At 43.9% G+C, this 22,182-nt stretch overlaps 1 pseudogene; it reads left to right on the top strand.

Annotated features, from left to right (window-relative positions):
- The window catches only part of LOC109907029 (segment polarity protein dishevelled homolog DVL-1-like), a 59,974-nt pseudogene that overhangs the window by 18,418 nt on the left and 19,374 nt on the right, over positions 1 to 22,182 (top strand).

Genomic DNA, 22,182 nt, shown 5'->3' with positions numbered 1-22,182 from the left:
ATCCCTGTCTGAGACAGATAATATTAACATACTGCCCCATCCCTGCTTGATCCCTGTCTGAGACAGATAATATTAACATACTGCCCCATCCCTGCTTTATCCCTGTCTGAGACAGATAATATTAACATACTGCCCCATCCCTGCTTTATCCCTGTCTGAGACAGATAATATAAACATACTGCCCCATCCCTGCTTTATCCCTGTCATATAGACAGATAATATTAACATACTGCCCCATCCCTGCTTTATCCCTGTCTGAGACAGATAATATTAACATACTGCCCCATCCCTGCTTTATCCCTGTCATATAGACAGATAATATTAACATACTGCCCCATCCCTGCTTTATCCCTGTCTGAGACAGATAATATAAACATACTGCCCCATCCCTGCTTTATCCCTGTCTGAGACAGATAATATAAACATACTGCCCCATCCCTGCTTTATCCCTGCCATATAGACAGATAATATAAACATACTGCCCCATCCCTGCTTTATCCCTGTCTGAGACAGATAATATTAACATACTGCCCCATCCCTGCTTTATCCCTGTCATATAGACAGATAATATTAACATACTGCCCCATCCCTGCTTTATCCCTGTCTGAGACAGATAATATAAACATACTGCCCCATCCCTGCTTTATCCCTGTCTGAGACAGATAATATAAACATACTGCCCCATCCCTGCTTTATCCCTGCCATATAGACAGATAATATAAACATACTGCCCCATCCCTGCTTTATCCCTGTCTGAGACAGATAATATTAACATACTGCCCCATCCCTGCTTTATCCCTGCCATATAGACAGATAATATAAACATACTGCCCCATCCCTGCTTTATCCCTGTCTGAGACAGATAATATTAACATACTGCCCCATCCCTGCTTTATCCCTGCCATATAGACAGATAATATTAACATACTGTCCCATCCCTGCTTTATCCCTGCCATATAGACAGATAATATTAACATACTGCCCCATCCCTGCTTTATCCCTGTCTGAGACAGATAATATTAACATACTGCCCCATCCCTGCTTTATCCCTGCCATATAGACAGATAATATTAACATACTGTCCCATCCCTGCTTTATCCCTGCCATATAGACAGATAATATTAACATACTGCCCCATCCCTGCTTTATCCCTGTCTGAGACAGATAATATTAACATACTGCCCCATCCCTGCTTTATCCCTGCCATATAGACAGATAATATTAACATACTGCCCCATCACTGCTTTATCCCTGTCTGAGACAGATAATATTAACATACTGCCCCATCCCTGCTTTATCCCTGTCTGAGACAGATAATATTAACATACTGCCCATCCCTGCTTTATCCCTGTCATATAGACAGATAATATAAACATACTGCCCCATCCCTGCTTTATCCCTGTCATATAGACAGATAATATAAACATACTGCCCCATCCCTGCTTTATCCCTGCCATATAGACAGATAATATTAACATACTGCCCCATCCCTGCTTTATCCCTGTCTTAGACAGATAATATTAACATACTGCCCCATCCCTGCTTTATCCCTGCCATATAGACAGATAATATTAACATACTGTCCCATCCCTGCTTTATCCCTGTCTGAGACAGATAATATTATCATACTGCCCCATCCCTGCTTTATCCCTGTCTGAGACAGATAATATCAACATACTGCCCCATCCCTGCTTTATCCCTGTCTGAGACAGATAATATTAACATACTGCCCCATCCCTGCTTTATCCCTGCCATATAGACAGATAATATAAACATACTGCCCCATCCCTGCTTTATCCCTGTCATATAGACAGATAATATAAACATACTGCCCCATCCCTGCTTTATCCCTGTCTGAGACAGATAATATAAACATACTGCCCCATCCCTGCTTTATCCCTGTCATATAGACAGATAATATTAACATACTGCCCCATCCCTGCTTTATCCCTGTCTGAGACAGATAATATTAACATACTGCCCCATCCCTGCTTTATCCCTGTCTGAGACAGATAATATTAACATACTTCCCCATCCCTGCTTTATCCCTGTCTGAGACAGATAATATAAACATACTGCCCCATCCCTGCTTTATCCCTGTCATATAGACAGATAATATTAACATACTGCCCCATCCCTGCTTTATCCCTGTCTGAGACAGATAATATTAACATACTGCCCCATCCCTGCTTTATCCCTGTCTGAGACAGATAATATTAACATACTGCCCCATCCCTGCTTTATCCCTGTCTGAGACAGATAATATTAACATACTGCCCCATCCCTGCTTTATCCCTGCCATATAGACAGATAATATTAACATACTGTCCCATCCCTGCTTTATCCCTGTCTGAGACAGATAATATTAACATACTGCCCCATCCCTGCTTTATCCCTGCCTTATAGACAGATAATATTAACATACTGTCCCATCCCTGCTTTATCCCTGTCTGAGACAGATAATATTAACATACTGCCCCATCCCTGCTTTATCCCTGCCATATAGACAGATAATATTAACATACTGCCCCATCCCTGCTTTATCCCTGTCTGAGACAGATAATATTAACATACTGCCCCATCCCTGCTTTATCCCTGTCTGAGACAGATAATATAAACATACTGTCCCATCCCTGCTTTATCCCTGTCATATAGACAGATAATATTAACATACTGTCCCATCCCTGCTTTATCCCTGTCTGAGACAGATAATATTAACATACTGCCCCATCCCTGCTTTATCCCTGTCTGAGACAGATAATATAAACATACTGTCCCATCCCTGCTTTATCCCTGTCATATAGACAGATAATATTAACATACTGCCCCATCCCTGCTTTATCCCTGTCATATAGACAGATAATATTAACATACTGCCCCATCCCTGCTTTATCCCTGTCTGAGACAGATAATATAAACATACTGCCCCATCCCTGCTTTATCCCTGTCTGAGACAGATAATATAAACATACTGCCCATCCCTGCTTTATCCCTGTCATATAAACAGATAATATTAACATACTGCCCCATCACTGCTTTATCCCTGTCTGAGACAGATAATATTAACATACTGCCCCATCCCTGATTTATCCCTGTCTGAGACAGATAATATTAACATACTGCCCATCCCTGCTTTATCCCTGCCATATAGACAGATAATATTAACATACTGCCCATCCCTGCTTTATCCCTGCCATATAGACAGATAATATTAACATACTGCCCCATCCCTGATTTATCCCTGTCTGAGACAGATAATATTAACATACTGCCCATCCCTGCTTTATCCCTGCCATATAGACAGATAATATTAACATACTGCCCCATCCCTGCTTTATCCCTGTCTGAGACAGATAATATTAACATACTGCCCCATCCCTGCTTTATCCCTGCCATATAGACAGATAATATTAACATACTGTCCCATCCCTGCTTTATCCCTGTCTGAGACAGATAATATTAACATACTGCCCCATCCCTGCTTTATCCCTGTCTGAGACAGATAATATAAACATACTGCCCCATCCCTGCTTTATCCCTGCCATATAGACAGATAATATAAACATACTGCCCCATCCCTGCTTTATCCCTGTCTGAGACAGATAATATAAACATACTGCCCCATCCCTGCTTTATCCCTGTCTGAGACAGATAATATTAACATACTGCCCCATCCCTGCTTTATCCCTGCCATATAGACAGATAATATAAACATACTGCCCCATCCCTGCTTTATCCCTGTCATATAGACAGATAATATAAACATACTGCCCCATCCCTGCTTTATCCCTGTCTGAGACAGATAATATAAACATACTGCCCCATCCCTGCTTTATCCCTGTCATATAGACAGATAATATTAACATACTGCCCCATCCCTGCTTTATCCCTGTCTGAGACAGATAATATTAACATACTGCCCCATCCCTGCTTTATCCCTGTCTGAGACAGATAATATTAACATACTTCCCCATCCCTGCTTTATCCCTGTCTGAGACAGATAATATAAACATACTGCCCCATCCCTGCTTTTTCCCTGTCATATAGACAGATAATATTAACATACTGCCCCATCCCTGCTTTATCCCTATCTGAGACAGATAATATTAACATACTGCCCCATCCCTGCTTTATCCCTGTCTGAGACAGATAATATAAACATACTGCCCCATCCCTGCTTTATCCCTGTCATATAGACAGATAATATTAACATACTGCCCCATCCCTGCTTTATCCCTGCCATATAGACAGATAATATTAACATACTGCCCCATCCCTGCTTTATCCCTGTCTGAGACAGATAATATTAACATACTGCCCCATCCCTGCTTTATCCCTGTCTGAGACAGATAATATTAACATACTGCCACATCCCTGCTTTATCCCTGTCTGAGACAGATAATATAAACATACTGCCCCATCCCTGCTTTATCCCTGTCATATAGACAGATAATATTAACATACTGCCCCATCCCTGCTTTATCCCTGTCTGAGACAGATAATATTAATATACTGCCCCATCCCTGCTTTATCCCTGTCTGAGACAGATAATAGTAACATACTGCCCCATCCCTGCTTTATCCCTGTCTGAGACAGATAATATAAACATACTGCCCCATCCCTGCTTTATCCCTGTCATATAGACAGATAATATTAACATACTGCCCCATCCCTGCTTTATCCCTGTCTGAGACAGATAATATTAACACACTGCCCCATCCCTGCTTTATCCCTGTCATATAGACAGATAATATTAACATACTGCCCCATCCCTACTTTATCCCTGTCTGAGACAGATAATATTAACATACTGCCCCATCCCTGCTTTATCCCTGTCTGAGACAGATAATATAAACATACTGCCCCATCCCTGCTTTATCCCTGTCTGAGACAGATAATATTAACATACTGTCCCATCCCTGCTTTATCCCTGTCTGAGACAGATAATATAAACATACTGCCCCATCCCTGCTTTATCCCTGTCTGAGACAGATAATATTAACATACTGCCCCATCCCTGCTTTATCCCTGCCATATAGACAGATAATATTACCATACTGCCCCATCCCTGCTTTATCCCTGTCTGAGACAGATAATATAAACATACTGCCCCATCCCTGCTTTATCCCTGTCTGAGACAGATAATATTACCATACTGCCCCATCCCTGCTTTATCCCTGTCTGAGACAGATAATATAAACTTACTGCCCCATCCCTGCTTTATCCCTGTCTGAGACAGATAATATTAACATACTGCCCCATCCCTGCTTTATCCCTGCCATATAGACAGATAATATAAACATACTGCCCCATCACTGCTTTATCCCTGCCATATAGACAGATAATATAAACATACTGCCCCATCCCTGCTTTATCCCTGCCATATAGACAGATAATATAAACATACTGCCCCATCACTGCTTTATCCCTGTCTGAGACAGATAATATTAACATACTGCCCCATCCCTGCTTTATCCCTGTCTGAGACAGATAATATTAACATACTGCCCATCCCTGCTTTATCCCTGCCATATAGACAGATAATATTAACATACTGTCCCATCCCTGCTTTATCCCTGTCTGAGACAGATAATATAAACATACTGTCCCATCCCTGCTTTATCCCTGTCTGAGACAGATAATATAAACATACTGCCCCATCCCTGCTTTATCCCTGCCATATAGACAGATAATATAAACATACTGCCCCATCCCTGCTTTATCCCTGCCATATAGACAGATAATATTAACATACTGCCCCATCCCTGCTTTATCCCTGTCTGAGACAGATAATATAAACATACTGCCCCATCCCTGCTTTATCCCTGTCATATAGACAGATAATATTAACATACTGCCCCATCCCTGCTTTATCCCTGTCTGAGACAGATAATATTAACATACTGCCCCATCCCTGCTTTATCCCTGTCTGAGACAGATAATATTAACATACTGCCCCATCCCTGCTTTATCCCTGTCTGAGACAGATAATATAAACATACTGCCCCATCCCTGCTTTATCCCTGTCTGAGACAGATAATATTAACATACTGCCCCGTCCCTGCTTTATCCCTGTCTGAGACAGATAATATTAACATACTGCCCCATCCCTGCTTTATCCCTGTCTGAGACAGATAATATTAACATACTGCCCCATCCCTGCTTTATCCCTGCCATATAGACAGATAATATTAACATACTGTCCCATCCCTGCTTTATCCCTGTCTGAGACAGATAATATTAACATACTGCCCCATCCCTGCTTTATCCCTGCCATATAGACAGATAATATTAACATACTGCCCCATCCCTGCTTTATCCCTGTCTGAGACAGATAATATAAACATACTGCCCATCCCTGCTTTATCCCTGCCATATAGACAGATAATATTAACATACTGCCCCATCCCTGCTTTATCCCTGCCATATAGACAGATAATATTAACATACTGTCCCATCCCTGCTTTATCCCTGCCTGAGACAGATAATATAAACATACTGTCCCATCCCTGCTTTATCCCTGTCATATAGACAGATAATATTAACATACTGCCCCATCCCTGCTTTATCCCTGTCATATAGACAGATAATATTAACATACTGTCCCATCCCTGCTTTATCCCTGTCTGAGACAGATAATATAAACATACTGCCCCATCCCTGCTTTACCCCTGTCTGAGACAGATAATTTTAACATACTGCCCCATCCCTGCTTTATCCCTGTCTGAGACAGATAATATTAACATACTGCCCCATCCCTGCTTTATCCCTGTCTGAGACAGATAATATTAACATACTGCCCCATCCCTGCTTTATCCCTGCCTGAGACAGATAATATTAACATACTGCCCCATCCCTGCTTTATCCCTGTCTGAGACAGATAATATTAACATACTGCCCCATCCCTGCTTTATCCCTGTCTGAGACAGATAATATAAACATACTGCCCCATCCCTGCTTTATCCCTGTCATATAGACAGATAATATTAACATACTGCCCCATCCCTGCTTTATCCCTGTCTGAGACAGATAATATTAACATACTGCCCCATCCCTGCTTTATCCCTGCCTGAGACAGATAATATAAACATACTGTCCCATCCCTGCTTTATCCCTGTCTGAGACAGATAATATGAACATACTGTCCCATCCCTGCTTTATCCCTGCCATATAGACAGATAATATTAACATACTGCCCCATCCCTGCTTTATCCCTGCCATATAGACAGATAATATTAACATACTGTCCCATCCCTGCTTTATCCCTGCCATATAGACAGATAATATTAACATACTGCCCCATCCCTGCTTTATCCCTGTCTGAGACAGATAATATAAACATACTGTCCCATCCCTGCTTTATCCCTGTCTGAGACAGATAATATTAACATACTGTCCCATCCCTGCTTTATCCCTGCCATATAGACAGATAATATTAACATACTGCCCCATCCCTGCTTTATCCCTGTCTGAGACAGATAATATAAACATACTGTCCCATCCCTGCTTTATCCCTGTCATATAGACAGATAATATTAACATACTGCCCCATCCCTGCTTTATCCCTGTCTGAGACAGATAATATTAACATACTGCCCCATCCCTGCTTTATCCCTGTCTGAGACAGATAATATTAACATACTGTCCCATCCCTGCTTTATCCCTGTCTGAGACAGATAATATTAACATACTGTCCCATCCCTGCTTTATCCCTGCCATATAGACAGATAATATTAACATACTGCCCATCCCTGCTTTATCCCTGTCTGAGACAGATAATATTAACATACTGTCCCATCCCTGCTTTATCCCTGCCATATAGACAGATAATATTAACATACTGCCCATCCCTGCTTTATCCCTGCCTGAGACAGATAATATAAACATACTGTCCCATCCCTGCTTTATCCCTGTCTGAGACAGATAATATTAACATACTGTCCCATCCCTGCTTTATCCCTGCCATATAGACAGATAATATTAACATACTGTCCCATCCCTGCTTTATCCCTGCCATATAGACAGATAATATTAACATACTGCCCCATCCCTGCTTTATCCCTGCCTGAGACAGATAATATAAACATACTGTCCCATCCCTGCTTTATCCCTGCCTGAGACAGATAATATTAACATACTGCCCCATCCCTGCTTTATCCCTGTCTGAGACAGATAATATTAACATACTGCCCCATCCCTGCTTTATCCCTGCCTGAGACAGATAATATAAACATACTGTCCCATCCCTGCTTTATCCCTGTCTGAGACAGATAATATTAACATACTGCCCCATCCCTGCTTTATCCCTGTCTGAGACAGATAATATTAACATACTGCCCCATCCCTGCTTTATCCCTGCCATAAAGAGATAATATAAACATACTGCCCCATCCCTGCTTTATCCCTGTCATATAGACAGATAATATTAACATACTGTCCCATCCCTGCTTTATCCCTGTCTGAGACAGATAATATTAACATACTGCCCCATCCCTGCTTTATCCCTGTCTGAGACAGATAATATAAACATACTGCCCCATCCCTGCTTTATCCCTGTCTGAGACAGATAATATAAACATACTGCCCCATCCCTGCTTTATCCCTGCCATAAAGAGATAATATAAACATACTGCCCCATCCCTGCTTTATCCCTGTCATATAGACAGATAATATAAACATACTGCCCCATCCCTGCTTTATCCCTGTCATATAGACAGATAATATAAACATACTGCCCCATCCCTGCTTTATCCCTGCCATAAAGAGATAATATAAACATACTGCCCCATCCCTGCTTTATCCCTGTCATATAGACAGATAATATAAACATACTGCCCCATCCCTGCTTTATCCCTGTCATATAGACAGATAATATTAACATACTGCCCCATCCCTGCTTTATCCCTGCCATAAAGAGATAATATAAACATACTGCCCCATCCCTGCTTTATCCCTGCCTGAGACAGATAATAACCTCCAGCTACAGACACAACATGCCTCTATACCTGTGACTAATACAGTGTGTGTTTTTGCACAATGTAAGCATTAACATAAATATTTTGACCTGTTCTGGAGAGGCACAGATGCATCATTACATTCAGATGTAGGAACATGTTTACCATTCATCCCTCTGAATGAGCATGTTGCAGCTGACCACAGCTTGTCCACTCCTGTGTTGCTGCTATATACACTGCTCAAAAAAATAAAGGGAACACTTAAACAGCACAATGTCCAAGTCAAGACTCCAAGTCAATCACACTTCTGTGAAATCAAACTGTCCACTTAGGAAGCAACACTGATTGACAATAAATGTCACATGCTGTTGTGCAAATGGAATAGACAACAGGTGGAAATTATAGGCAATTAGCAAGACACCCCCAATAAAGGAGTGGTTCTCCACAGACCACTTCTCAGTTCCTATGCTTCCTGGCTGATGTTTTGGTCACTTTTGAATGCTGGCGGTGCTTTCACTCTAGTGGTAGCATGAGACGGAGTCTACAACCCACACAAGTGGCTCAGGTAATGCAGCTCATCCCGGATGGCACATCAATGCCAGCTGTGGCAAGAAGGTTTGCTGTGTCTGTCAGCGTAGTGTCCAGAGCATGGAGGCGCTACCAGGAGACAGGCCAGTACATCAGGAGACGTGGAAGAGGCCGTAGGAGGGCAACAACTCAGCAGCAGGACCGCTACCTCCGCCTTTGTGCAAGGAGGAGCAGGAGGAGCACTGCCAGAGCCCTGCAAAATGAACCCCAGCAGGCCACAAATGTGCATGTGTCTGCTCAAACGGTCAGAAACAGACTCCATGAGGGTGGTATGAGGGCCCGACGTCCACAGGTGGGGGTTGTGCTTACAGCCCAACACTGTGCAGGACGTTTGGCATTTGCCAGAGAACACCAAGATTGGCAAATTCGCCACTGGCGCTCTGTGCTCTTCACAGATGAAAGCAGGTTCACACTGAGCACATGTGACAGACGTGACAGAGTCTGGAGACGCCGTGGAGAACGTTCTGCTGCCTGCAACATCCTCCAGCATGACCGGTTTGGCGGTGGGTCAGTCATGGTGTGGGGTGGCATTTCTTTGGGGGCCCTCCATGTGCTCACCAGAGGTAGCCTGACTGCCATTAGGTACCGAGATGAGATCCTCAGACCCCTTGTGAGACCATATGCTGGTGCGTTTGGCCCTGGGTTCCTCCTAATGCAAGACAATGCTAGACCACATGTGGCTGGAGTGTGTCAGCAGTTCCTGCAAGAGGAAGGCATTGATGCTATGGACTGGCCCGCCCGTTCCCCAGACCTTAATCCAATTGAGCACATCTGGGACATCATGTCTCGCTCCATCCACCAACGCCACGTTGCACCACAGACTGTCCAGGAGTTGGCGGATGCTTTAGTCCAGGTCTGGGAGGAGATCCCTCAGGAGACCATCCGCCACCTCATCAGGAGCATGCCCAGGCGTTGTAGGGAGGTCATACAGACACGTGGAGGCCACACACACTACTGAGCCTCATTTTGACTTGTTTTAAGGACATTACATCAAAGTTGGATCAGCCTGTAGTGTGGTTTTCCACTTTAATTTTGAGTGTGACTCCAAATCCAGACCTCCATGGGTTGATAAATTTGATTTCCATTGATCATTTTATTTTTGTGTGATTTTGTTGTCAGTACATTCAACTATGTAAAGAAAAAAGTATTTAATAAGAATATTTAATTCATTCAGATCTAGGATGTGTTATTTTAGTGTTCCCTTTATTTTTTGAGCAGTGTATATATATATATATATATATGTGTGTGTGTTGTTAATGTGCACGCATCAGCCTCATCCACTCATGCTCCTAAGGCTGATGAGACGGCGGCTTTTATACCCCGAGGACTATAATTTTTTTTTTATTTTTTTTATTTCACCTTTATTTAACCAGGTAGGCTAGTTGAGAACAAGTTCTCATTTACAACTGCGACCTGGCCAAGATAAAGCATAGCAGTGTGAGCAGACAACAAAGAGTTACACATGGAGTAAACAATTAACAAGTCAATAACACAGTAGAAACCAAAGGGGGAGTCTATATACAATGTGTGCAAAAGGCATGAGGAGGTAGGCAAATAATTACAATTTTGCAGATTAACACTGGAGTGATGAATGATCAGATGGTCATGTACAGGTAGAGATATTGGTGTGCAAAAGAGCAGAAAGTAAATAAATAAAAACAGTATGGGGATGAGGTAGGTGAGAAAGGGTGGGCTATTTACCAATAGACTATGTACAGCTGCAGCGATCGGTTAGCCGCTCAGATAGCTGATGTTTGAAGTTGGTGAGGGAGATAAAAGTCTCCAACTTCAGCGATTTTTGCAATTCGTTCCAGTCACAGGCAGCAGAGTACTGGAACGAAAGGCGGCCAAATGAGGTGTTGGCTTTAGGGATGATCAGTGAGATACACCTGCTGGAGCGCGTGCTACGGATGGGTGTTGCCATCGTGACCAGTGAGCTGAGATAAGGCGGAGCTTTACCTAGCATGGACTTGTAGATGACCTGGAGCCAGTGGGTCTGGCGACGAATATGTAGCGAGGGCCAGCCGACTAGAGCATACAAGTCGCAGTGGTGGGTGGTATAAGGTGCTTTAGTGACGAAACGGATGGCACTGTGATAGACTGCATCCAGTTTGCTGAGTAGAGTGCTGGAAGCCATTTTGTAGATGACATCCCCGAAGTCGAGGATCGGTAGGATAGTCAGTTTTACTAGGGTAAGATTGGCGGCGTGAGTGAAGGAGACTTTGTTGCGGAATAGAAAGCCGACTCTTGATTTGATTTTCGATTGGAGATGTTTGATATGAGTCTGGAAGGAGAGTTTGCAGTCTAGCCAGACACCTAGGTACTTATAGACGTCCACATATTCTAGGTCGGAACCATCCAGGGTGGTGATGCTAGTCGGGCATGCGGGTGCAGGCAGCGACCGGTTGAAAAGCATGCATTTGGTTTTACTAGCGTTTAAGAGCAGTTGGAGGCCACGGAAGGAGTGTTGTATGGCATTGAAGCTTGTTTGGAGGTTAGATAGCACAGTGTCCAAAGACGGGCCGAAGGTATATAGAATGGTGTCGTCTGCGTAGAGGTGGATCAGGGAATCGCCCGCAGCAAGAGCAACATCATTGATATACACAGAGAAAAGAGTCGGCCCGAGAATTGAACCCTGTGGCACCCCCATAGAGACTGCCAGAGGACCAGACAGCATGCCCTCCGATTTGACGCACTGAACTCTGTCTGCAAAGTAATTGGTGAACCAGGCAAGGCAGTCATCCGAAAAACCGAGGCTCCTGAGTCTGCCGATAAGAATATGGTGATTGACAGAGTCGAAAGCCTTGGCAAGGTCGATGAAGACGGCTGCACAGTACTGTCTTTTATCGATGGCGGTTATGATATCGTTGAGTACCTTGAGTGTGGCTGAGGTGCACCCATGACCGGCTCGGAAACCAGATTGCACAGCGGAGAAGGTGCGGTGGGATTCGAGATGGTCAGTGACCTGTTTGTTGACTTGGCTTTCGAAGACCTTAGATAGGCAGGGCAGGATGGATATAGGTCTGTAACAGTTTGGGTCCAGGGTGTCTCCCCCTTTGAAGAGGGGGATGACTGCGGCAGCTTTCCAATCCTTGGGGATCTCAGACGATATGAAAGAGAGGTTGAACAGGCTGGTAATAGGGGTTGCGACAATGGTGGCAGATAGTTTCAGAAATAGAGGGTCCAGATTGTCAAGCCCAGCTGATTTGTACGGGTCCAGGTTTTGCAGCTCTTTCAGAACATCTGCTATCTGGATTTGGTTAAAGGAGAACCTGGAGAGGCTTGCATGAGTTACTTACTGTGTAGTCATGTGCACTCGTGTGTACGTACGTATATGAACACTAGTGTGCGCATGCGCTTGTGTTGTCCGGCCGCGTTCATGCATGATGCTTATATGTATAGGTCTAGGACATTCCAGCGTGTGTATGTGCAGAGTGTGTGTGTGCATGTGCAGAGTGTGTATAGTGTGTATGTTTGTGTATAGTGTGTATGTTTGTGTATAGTGTGTATGTGCAGAGTGTGCGTGTGCAGAGTGTGCGTGTGCAGAGTCTGTATAGTGTGTATGTTTGTGTATAGTGTGTATGTATAGAGTGTGCGTGTGCAGAGTGTGCGTGTGCAGAGTGTGCGTGTGCAGAGTGTGCGTGTGCAGAGTGTGCATGTGCAGAGTGTGTATGTGCAGAGTGTGTTTGTGCTGAGTTCAGCAGGCTGGGTTGGATGAGTTGTGTTTCTCACCAGCTTCAGGTTTCCTTCGGGTTAGGGTTTATTTAACTAGGCAAGTCAATTAAGAACAAATTCTTATTTACAAACCCGGATGACATTGGGCTCGTTGTGCCCCGCCCTATGGGACTCCCAATCACAGCCGGTTGGATACAGCCTGGATTCGAACCAGGGACTGTAGTGACGCCACTTGCACTGAAATGCAGTGACTTAGACCGGTGCGTTACTTGGGAGCAGCGTTGACTAGTGATGAGTGTGTTTTACCCTGCTACCCTGAGACTAAAGCCTCTCACCCCTCTGAAGATAACCCTCCCTCCAGCACCTTCCACCTTCCATCCAGCTCTGTACAGGATGAGAAGAGTCCCAGCCCACACCTGCTCTACCGGTCACACACACACACACACACACACACACACACACACACACACACACACACACACACACACACACACACACACACACACACACACACACACACACACACACACACACACACACACACACACACACCCCATCCTCCCCCCTGCCACAGGCATCATCTGGGATTTCAATGGCCCTGATTAGTACCAGGCAGCATTGGATAGAATGCATCTCTCTCAGGGTATCTGGTCATAAATGACACTTAGTGAAACACACATCACATACCACACCCCAACAACACATCTCTCATGGCCAGGGGGACTGAATATGAAACAGAGTCATCATTTGTTTTAGAATAAATGTGGCAAAAAACAAATGGAGACATTAAATGTATTTCTATAGCTTTCAAAATGTATTTTAGTGGAGGAGTGCCAAGATGGAGGCACAGTGGCTTCAACACAGCACTCCTATCAGTCATCTAGTGTATATATAAATTATTGGTTTCATTGTGGATCTACAGTTATTCAACTTTTTGAATGTGTGTATTTCAGTGCCAATGCGGTGAGCAGTCGGGACGGCCTGGACACAGAGACGGGCACAGAGTCCCTCCTGAGCCACCGTAGGGAGAGAGAGAGAGAACGTGCCCGGAGGAGAGCACGAGAGACTGAAAGTGAGTAACAATACACACAATTAGGATAACTACCTAAGTACAGTATGTGTGGTACTGTAACACCAATAACACATCATCACAATATCATTACACATCATTTTAGCAATATACCGTCACAGTGCTGACATTGTTCAGTAACACCCGAAAGGGTGGACTGTAAATAATGTCAAAACCAAATCAGAGGGTTCACTGGGTTCAGATCTGCTGGTGACAGGTAAGTGGAACATTTTGACCAAGATTGCTTTCGGCGCTTTCTCTCTTTCCCAAGAGACCGATCTTGTTTTTTCTTGAGTGCAATTCAGGTTCATGTTCAGAGGCTATTTTCCACCTGATGGTTTAACTTCAGGATCTGTGGGAGGAGTACTTTTCTTCCTATTATGACCATGTATAGCAGCTGGATGGGTGGTGGATGGATGGCCCCCCCAAAAAAAAAATGTAAAATAAAACTATAGCAGATGTATAGCTGCCTCTCAGTTATTGTGGAGATCTGAAACCACCTTTGTATGTTTTTACTATTGGGAAACTATTCAAATAAACACTTCTTTGTTGTTGCATATTTTATCTTTACTGCATGAACACATACAGTATCATGAATAATGGACATGGGAAAATGTCAGGAAACTCATACCAGTCTTGGTTAAGAATAAATACTTCTGTCTTTATTTGTTGTTACTGTCATGGAAACATTTTGGCACTGAGCCCAGCAAAGAGTTCTAAAAAGGTCACTTGGAGAGGAGGAGGGCTTCCTCTGTCCTCCTTCAGGGACCTTCCTCTATCCACCTTCAAGGACCTTCCTCTGTCCTCCTTCAGGGACCTTCCTCTGTCCTCCTTCAGGGACCTTCCTCTGTCCTCCTTCAGGGACCTTCCTCTATCCACCTTCAAGGACCTTCCTCTGTCCTCCTTCAGGGACCTTCCTCTGTCCTCCTTCAGGGACCTTCCTCTGTCCTCCTTCAGGGACCTTCCTCTATCCACCTTCAAGGACCTTCCTCTGTCCTCCTTCAGGGACCTTCCTCTATCCTCCTTCAGGGACCTTCCTCTGTCCTCCTTCAGGGACCTTCCTCTATCCTCCTTCAGGGACCTTCCTCTGTCCTCCTTCAGGGACCTTCCTCTGTCCCCCTTCAGGGAACTTCCTCTATCATCCTTCAGGGACCTTCCTCTGTCCTCTTTCAGGGACCTTCCTATATCCTCCTTCAGGGACCTTCCTCTGTCCCCCTTCAGGGAACTTCCTCTATCATCCTTCAGGGACCTTCCTCTGTCCTCTTTCAGGGACCTTCCTATATCCTCCTTCAGGGACCTTCCTCTGTCCTCCTTCAGGGACCTTCCTATATCCTCCTTCAGGGACCTTCCTCTGTCCTCCTTCAGGGACCTTCCTCTGTCCTCCTTCAGGGACCTTCCTATATCCTCCTTCAGGGACCTTCCTCTGTCCTCCTTCAGGGACCTTCCTCTGTCCCCCTTCAGGGAACATCCTCTATCATCCTTCAGGGACCTTCCTCTGTCCTGTTTTAGGGACCTTCCTATATCCTCCTTCAGGGACCTTCCTCTGTCCTCCTTCAGGGACCTTCCTCTGTCCTCCTTCAGGGACCTTCCTCTGTCCTCCTTCAGGGACCTTCCTCTATCCTCCTTCAGGGACCTTCCTCTGTCCTCCTTCAGGGACCTTCCTCTATCCTCCTCCAGGGACCTTCCTTTGTCCTCCTTCAGGGACCTTCTTCTATCCTCCTTTAGGGACCTTCCTCTATCCTCTTTCAGGGACCTTCCTCTGTCCTCCTTCAGGGACCTTCCTCTGTCCCTCTTCAGGGACCTTCCTCTCGTCCCACCATTCTGTTGTCTAGAGAGTAAATAAGCACATTACATGTCACCTCTCTTTCTACACTAGAATGAATGTGTGCGGTGTAGTGCTTTGAGAAATATAATATTTTAAGATGGCACTTTGGACAATATCATTATTAGCAATTATGATTCTTCCAATAATAATAGTCACTCCTACTCATTTCCACCTTTACTCCTGTTTATACACTTCTCCTGGATCCGGTTCAACAGTGTGATGATGTTGGTGTCTATATTTACCATTCAACAACTACTGTAATGTGTCAGCATACAGTCCCTGCTGTCTGTTCCTCTGTTTCTCCACCATCCATGCCCACAGCAGATAGAGCCAGAGACAGTCCTTTATCTCTTTATCTCATCACTCCATCTCTTCCTCCCCTGTTCTGCTGTTCACAGCAAGCCTGGCTGTGTGGATCCTGCAGCTCCAGGCTCATTAACCAAACACTCATTCATTTCTGTGGCTTAATTAGGATGAGCACGATAAAGCATCAGGCTGGTTGGTACTGTAGAGACGAGAGAGCTATAAAGTCTATGTGTAAAACAGGGGCATGTGTGTACATGTGTGTACCTGCTGTCCTACTGGGAAACAAACTACAGAGCTGGAATCATGTAACCTATCTCTTCTCCTCTCACTACAACCTTTGTCTTTCTAGCCACGCTGTTAAGTTCTGATTTGAGAAAGTGAAAATAGGTCTGTGTGTCATGTCCCTGTGGCCCTCTCTAGAAATAGCAGCCAGTAGCAGCCCCTCTGTTGAAGGAGTAATAATCTCTCTCTCTCTCTCTCTCTCTCTCTCTCTCTCTCTCTCTCTCTCTCTCTCTCTCTCTCCCTCCCTCCCTCTTCCACCCCTCCTTCCATCTGGTTTCATTCCCTGCCGGCCTGCTAGTTAGTTAGTGCTAATTAAATGAGAGTGTCAGGGAACAGGGCATGTCCCTCATGGTGAACACACTGCTTCATGGCTCATAAAACTCTGCCCTACACTGCTCAATATAATCAAATTCAGGCTTTATTTGTTTAGAGCGCTACAATGCCAATTGTGGTCATTCAATCTGTGTCCTTGACTTAAAGGCCCATGCCCATCCAGCAACATGTAAAGTTATCCTGCCTGGCACTGCAGCAGTAGTATAGCAGGAATTCCCCTCTTTCTTTAAGTGCCACTGTGTCTGCGTGAGTGCAGCCTGCTTTACAATGAACTGAGCAGGGTGAATCAGTGTTTTAACAGAGGTAAACATATCTCTTGTTCTCTCGTTTCTGGCTGTAGGTATGTGAGAATGAATGGATGAATAATGCAGTGTTTGACAGGGTGAGGAGAGTGGACAGCTGGAGACTGAGCCCACAGGGCTCTGTGGAGGTATGGGAGAGGATCTGTTTCAGGGCCACAAGCCTTTTAGCTGTGCTACCTGCACTGGGAGATGAGGGGGGTAGTAGGTGAACTGAGACCCCTGTCTGTCTGTCTGGCTTTATCACACTGTGGCTTTGGCAGGACTGTTATGACACCTACAATAGGTGTATTGACTCCAGAGTGGTTTTACGAATCACTGTATAATAGCCTAATCAAAATGTAGGCAGCAATAATCCAGAATATTTATATTCAGTTAAAATGTATAGAGGTCAAATGAGCATTCCTAAATATTTAAGATGCTTGGAACCTAGTGTTTAGCAACATTTTTTCATTTAAACATTTGCTATTTTGTGAAGTGTATTGTGATGAAGGGAGAGCATGAGCTTCGTTCTTCTGAGAGGCTTTGGCACTGTTAATCACCTGATGGCACCATCACCTGATGGCACCATCACCTGTGGCGGTTAGAGATATGCTCGTGCATCATATAAAATCCCATCAAATGCTGGGCAATCTCTCCGCGCTTTGGAATGCAGTTCTCTGATAGGTCAGAGAGAGATTATCAGACATTCAGTCGTGTGCCATGGGATGGGAGTGCGGGGTAGTATTTTCGCGCTACCAATTCGTTCAGTTTCTCAGTGCGTCGCACGAGACCACTGGCTCTCTGATCTGACTCTCCCGCGGTTGAGGTAAGATAATACCATTTGCTAATGGAATTGCTGTATAGGGTAGTTTGTAGTCCACTGGCTGTTAAATGGTAGATACGTGTGATGGAAGTAAATGATTTAGGTCCTTTATTTTAGGTTAATGCAGGTTCTTGTCTAACCTTTGCAGCAGTAAATTCAAAGGCAAATCTGTAGCCTACCAACTATTATGTGATCAATCATTTTCACTATTTTATATTTTGCAATACTAGTAAAGAAATCCATTCTAGATATGGCTGAACGAGGAAGTAACTAATATTATCATCATCCAGCCGCTGACATTTGTTATTATAGATATCTTTTGTGCTTATGCAAGTATTTATTTTTTGTGTAGACTACATTCAATTGAAGAGTTTGACTGTTTTGTGAATGGAGTAGCCTAAGTGAATGTTTTTTAGACAGTCTAGTAGATAGCGATCATAATGGTTTATTATATCCTACATAATCACCCACCTTATCATACCGTAATACCTTCATTTTAGCAGATAACGTATGACATTCCAATCCCTCTTTATGGCTCTAAAATCATGACATGAACAAATCCTGATCCAATCTGAGTAATGGAGGATAGAAGGCAGCTTTGGCACTGAAGGCTTATAGTTCACAGCACAGTGTCCCAAAATAGAATAGGTTTGATTGATTGTTTTTGTATTGTTTGGTCAATGAGTATAGTAGTAGTTGACATGTCAATGAATCGGGTGTATGTCAATCACAGTGCCCATGACTGTAAGAGTAACTCCAGTGTTAATCTGCTAAATTGTAATTATTCGCCTACCTCATCATGCCTTTTGCATATAATTTATATAGACTCTTTTTTTCCTTTTTCTACTGTGTTATTGACTTGTTTATTGTTTATTCCATGTGTAACTTTGTGTTGTTGTCTGTTCACACTGCTATGCTTTATCTTGGCCAGGTCACAGTTGTAAATTAGAACTTGTTCTCAACTAGCCTACCTGGTTAAATAAGAGGTGAAATAAAAAAGAGTCAGACATTTGTAGAATTTAATAAGTCAAGATCCCTCGCTGTGAGACACCTGCCATTGACTGTGATGAGCAAAAAGGAGAAAATATTATGTTGAGTGATTGTGTTATCTCTCTTCATTTCACAGTATCTTTCTCCAAATTCACAATTTTTTTTGGTCTTTTTCCACTGCCTTCATTGTAGATAAGGATTGGAGTCTGCCTGCCAGCAGCCTGTCATTGGGCAGAGAACCTGGTCCTTCTCACAGGGGTTGAAAGACAGACAGGAGCTGGGAGAGAGGGGACAGAGCACTACACAGACACCAGACAGTCGCAGTTTTGCACCTGAGACACACAGCTCTGCTGTTTATTTGTGTGTGTATGTGGTGTGTGTATGTGGTGCGTGTGAGTGTGTGTGTGTATGTGGTGTGTGTATGTGGTGCGTGTGAGTGTATGTGTGTGTGTGTGTGTGTGTGCACACACTTTGGGCTGAGTCAGTAATGGGCACCACCACATTATTGGAATGTTTTGGTCGCTCGCAGAGAACGCAGGGTCAGCCACGCCCTCGCCGTTTTGCCAGAGCCTTCCAGCCAATCCGCTGTCACCCTGCTGAGACAGGACCCCTCCCCTGCCACTGTATGTATTGGGGGTAGATGTGGGAGAGAGGTGTTGGGAATTGGGGACACTGATGTTATTGTTTTGGTGGATCAGAGGTAGCTCTTATTTTATACTACCAACTGATAATACATTAACTAAAGTCTATGGTATCACATTTGATGATACACTGCATAAAGATGTTATTCACAAGTCCACTGAAACCTTTGTTTACCATACCATCACATACAGTAAGGTACGATGCCATGTTTACCATACCATCAAATACAGTAAGGTACGATGCCATGTTTACCATACCATCACATACAGTAAGGTACAATGCCATGTTTACCATACCATCACATACAGTAAGGTACGAGGCCATGTTAACCATACCATCACATTTAGTAAGGTACGATGCCATGTTTACCATACCATCACATACAGTAAGGTACGATGCCGTGTTTACCATACCATCACATACAGTAAGGTACAATGCCATGTTTACCATACCATCACATACAGTAAGGTACGATGCCATGTTTACCATACAGTCACATACAGTAAGGTACGATGCCATGTTTACCATACCATCACATACAGTAAGGTACGATGCCATGTTTACAATACCATCACATACAGTAAGGTATGATGACATGTTTACCATACCATCACATACAGTAAGGTACGATGCCATGTTTACCATACCATCACATACAGTAAGGTACGATGCCATGTTTACCATACCATCACATACAGTAAGGTACGATGCCATGTTTACCATACCATCACATACAGTAAGGTACGATGCCATGTTTACCATACCATCACATACAGTAAGGTACGATGCCATGTTTACCATACCATCACATACAGTAAGGTACGATGCCATGTTTACCATACCATCACATACAGTAAGGTACGATGCCATGTTTACCATACCATCACATACAGTAAGGTACGATGCCATGTTTACCATACCATCACATACAGTAAGGTACGATGCCATGTTTACCATACCATCACATACAGTAAGGTACAATGCCATGTTTACCATACCATCACATACAGTAAGGTACGATGCCATGTTTACCATACAGTCACATACAGTAAGGTACGATGCCATGTTTACCATACCATCACATACAGTAAGGTACGATGCCATGTTTACAATACCATCACATACAGTAAGGTACGATGACATGTTTACCATACCATCACATACAGTAAGGTACGATGCCATGTTTACCATACCATCACATACAGTAAGGTACGATGCCATGTTTACCATACCATCACATACAGTAAGGTACGATGCCATGTTTACCATACCATCCCATACAGTAAGGTACGAGGCCATGTTTACCATACCATCACATACAGTAAGGTACGATGCCATGTTTACCATACCATCACTGGGCTTCCTTCTGTAATAGTGAATCACTAGTAAATGCTTCCTTGGCCCAGTTGGTCTCTGATATCAGCTCATTCAGCTCTGAGTTGTCTTTCACTGTGTCATGCTGTACAGTATGCCATTCAGCTGACTCTTTTATCCAAAGCGTCTAACAGTCTTGCGAGTGTACATTTTTTACGTATTGGTGGTCCTGGGATTAGAACCCACTATCATGGTGTTGCAAGGGCCATGCTCTTCTAACTGAGCTACAGAAGACCACCGTGGAGTGACACATGCGTCAAAGATGTTCATGTGGCCTTCTATCCAAGTGTTAACATTAGTTCTGTTGATATCTGACTGTTGATATCTGACCTGTTGTTTTGTCCCTCGTATCAACAGTCCCTCGAATCAACGGCCACTCTAAGTCGGAGCGCACAGCAAGGGACTCCGCCATGGGCTATGACAGTGCCTCAGTAATGAGCAGTGAGCTAGAGTCCAGCTCCTTCGTCGACAGTGAGGAAGATGAGGACGCTAGCAGGTAGATGCTCCCTCTTTCTCTCGCTCTCTGTATGTCATCTTCCTCTCTTTTCATCGGTGGTTCTTTACTAAATAAAATCACCATATCCCCTCTGACCTCTTCCCCGTTCCTGCTCCAGGGGTGCTGCCCTGCGGCTGACCCTGTGCTGCTCACAACCTGCAGTGTATGTTGTGTGGTGGGGCTGGGTACTGTTATGTACAGAGAAAGATAGTTACACACTCTATATATGCTCTCAGATATTGAATGTTTATTAAACACCCGTGTTTTAGCACACAGTGTCTTCTTCAGGGTTTCCCTTGTTTCTGTATCATGGACCAATGTATATTGTATTGAGATGAATTGTGCCTCAGACTCAGCAGCTCCACAGAACAGAGCTCGTCCTCTCAGCTGATGCGCAGACATAAACGCCGCAGACGAAGGCACAAAGTGGCCAAAATAGACAGGGTGAGTTCCCCTCACAGGTTTTCCTACATACCATGTGCCTGTGAAAAAGAAATAACCACAATGGTTATGTGAATATCTTTGTGGCTGTTTTATCTGCCTC

This window comes from Oncorhynchus kisutch, linkage group LG17 (assembly GCF_002021735.2).
Source record: "Oncorhynchus kisutch isolate 150728-3 linkage group LG17, Okis_V2, whole genome shotgun sequence".
Taxonomy (NCBI): domain Eukaryota; kingdom Metazoa; phylum Chordata; class Actinopteri; order Salmoniformes; family Salmonidae; genus Oncorhynchus; species Oncorhynchus kisutch.
This window is presented reverse-complemented; position numbering and strand designations above follow the sequence as displayed.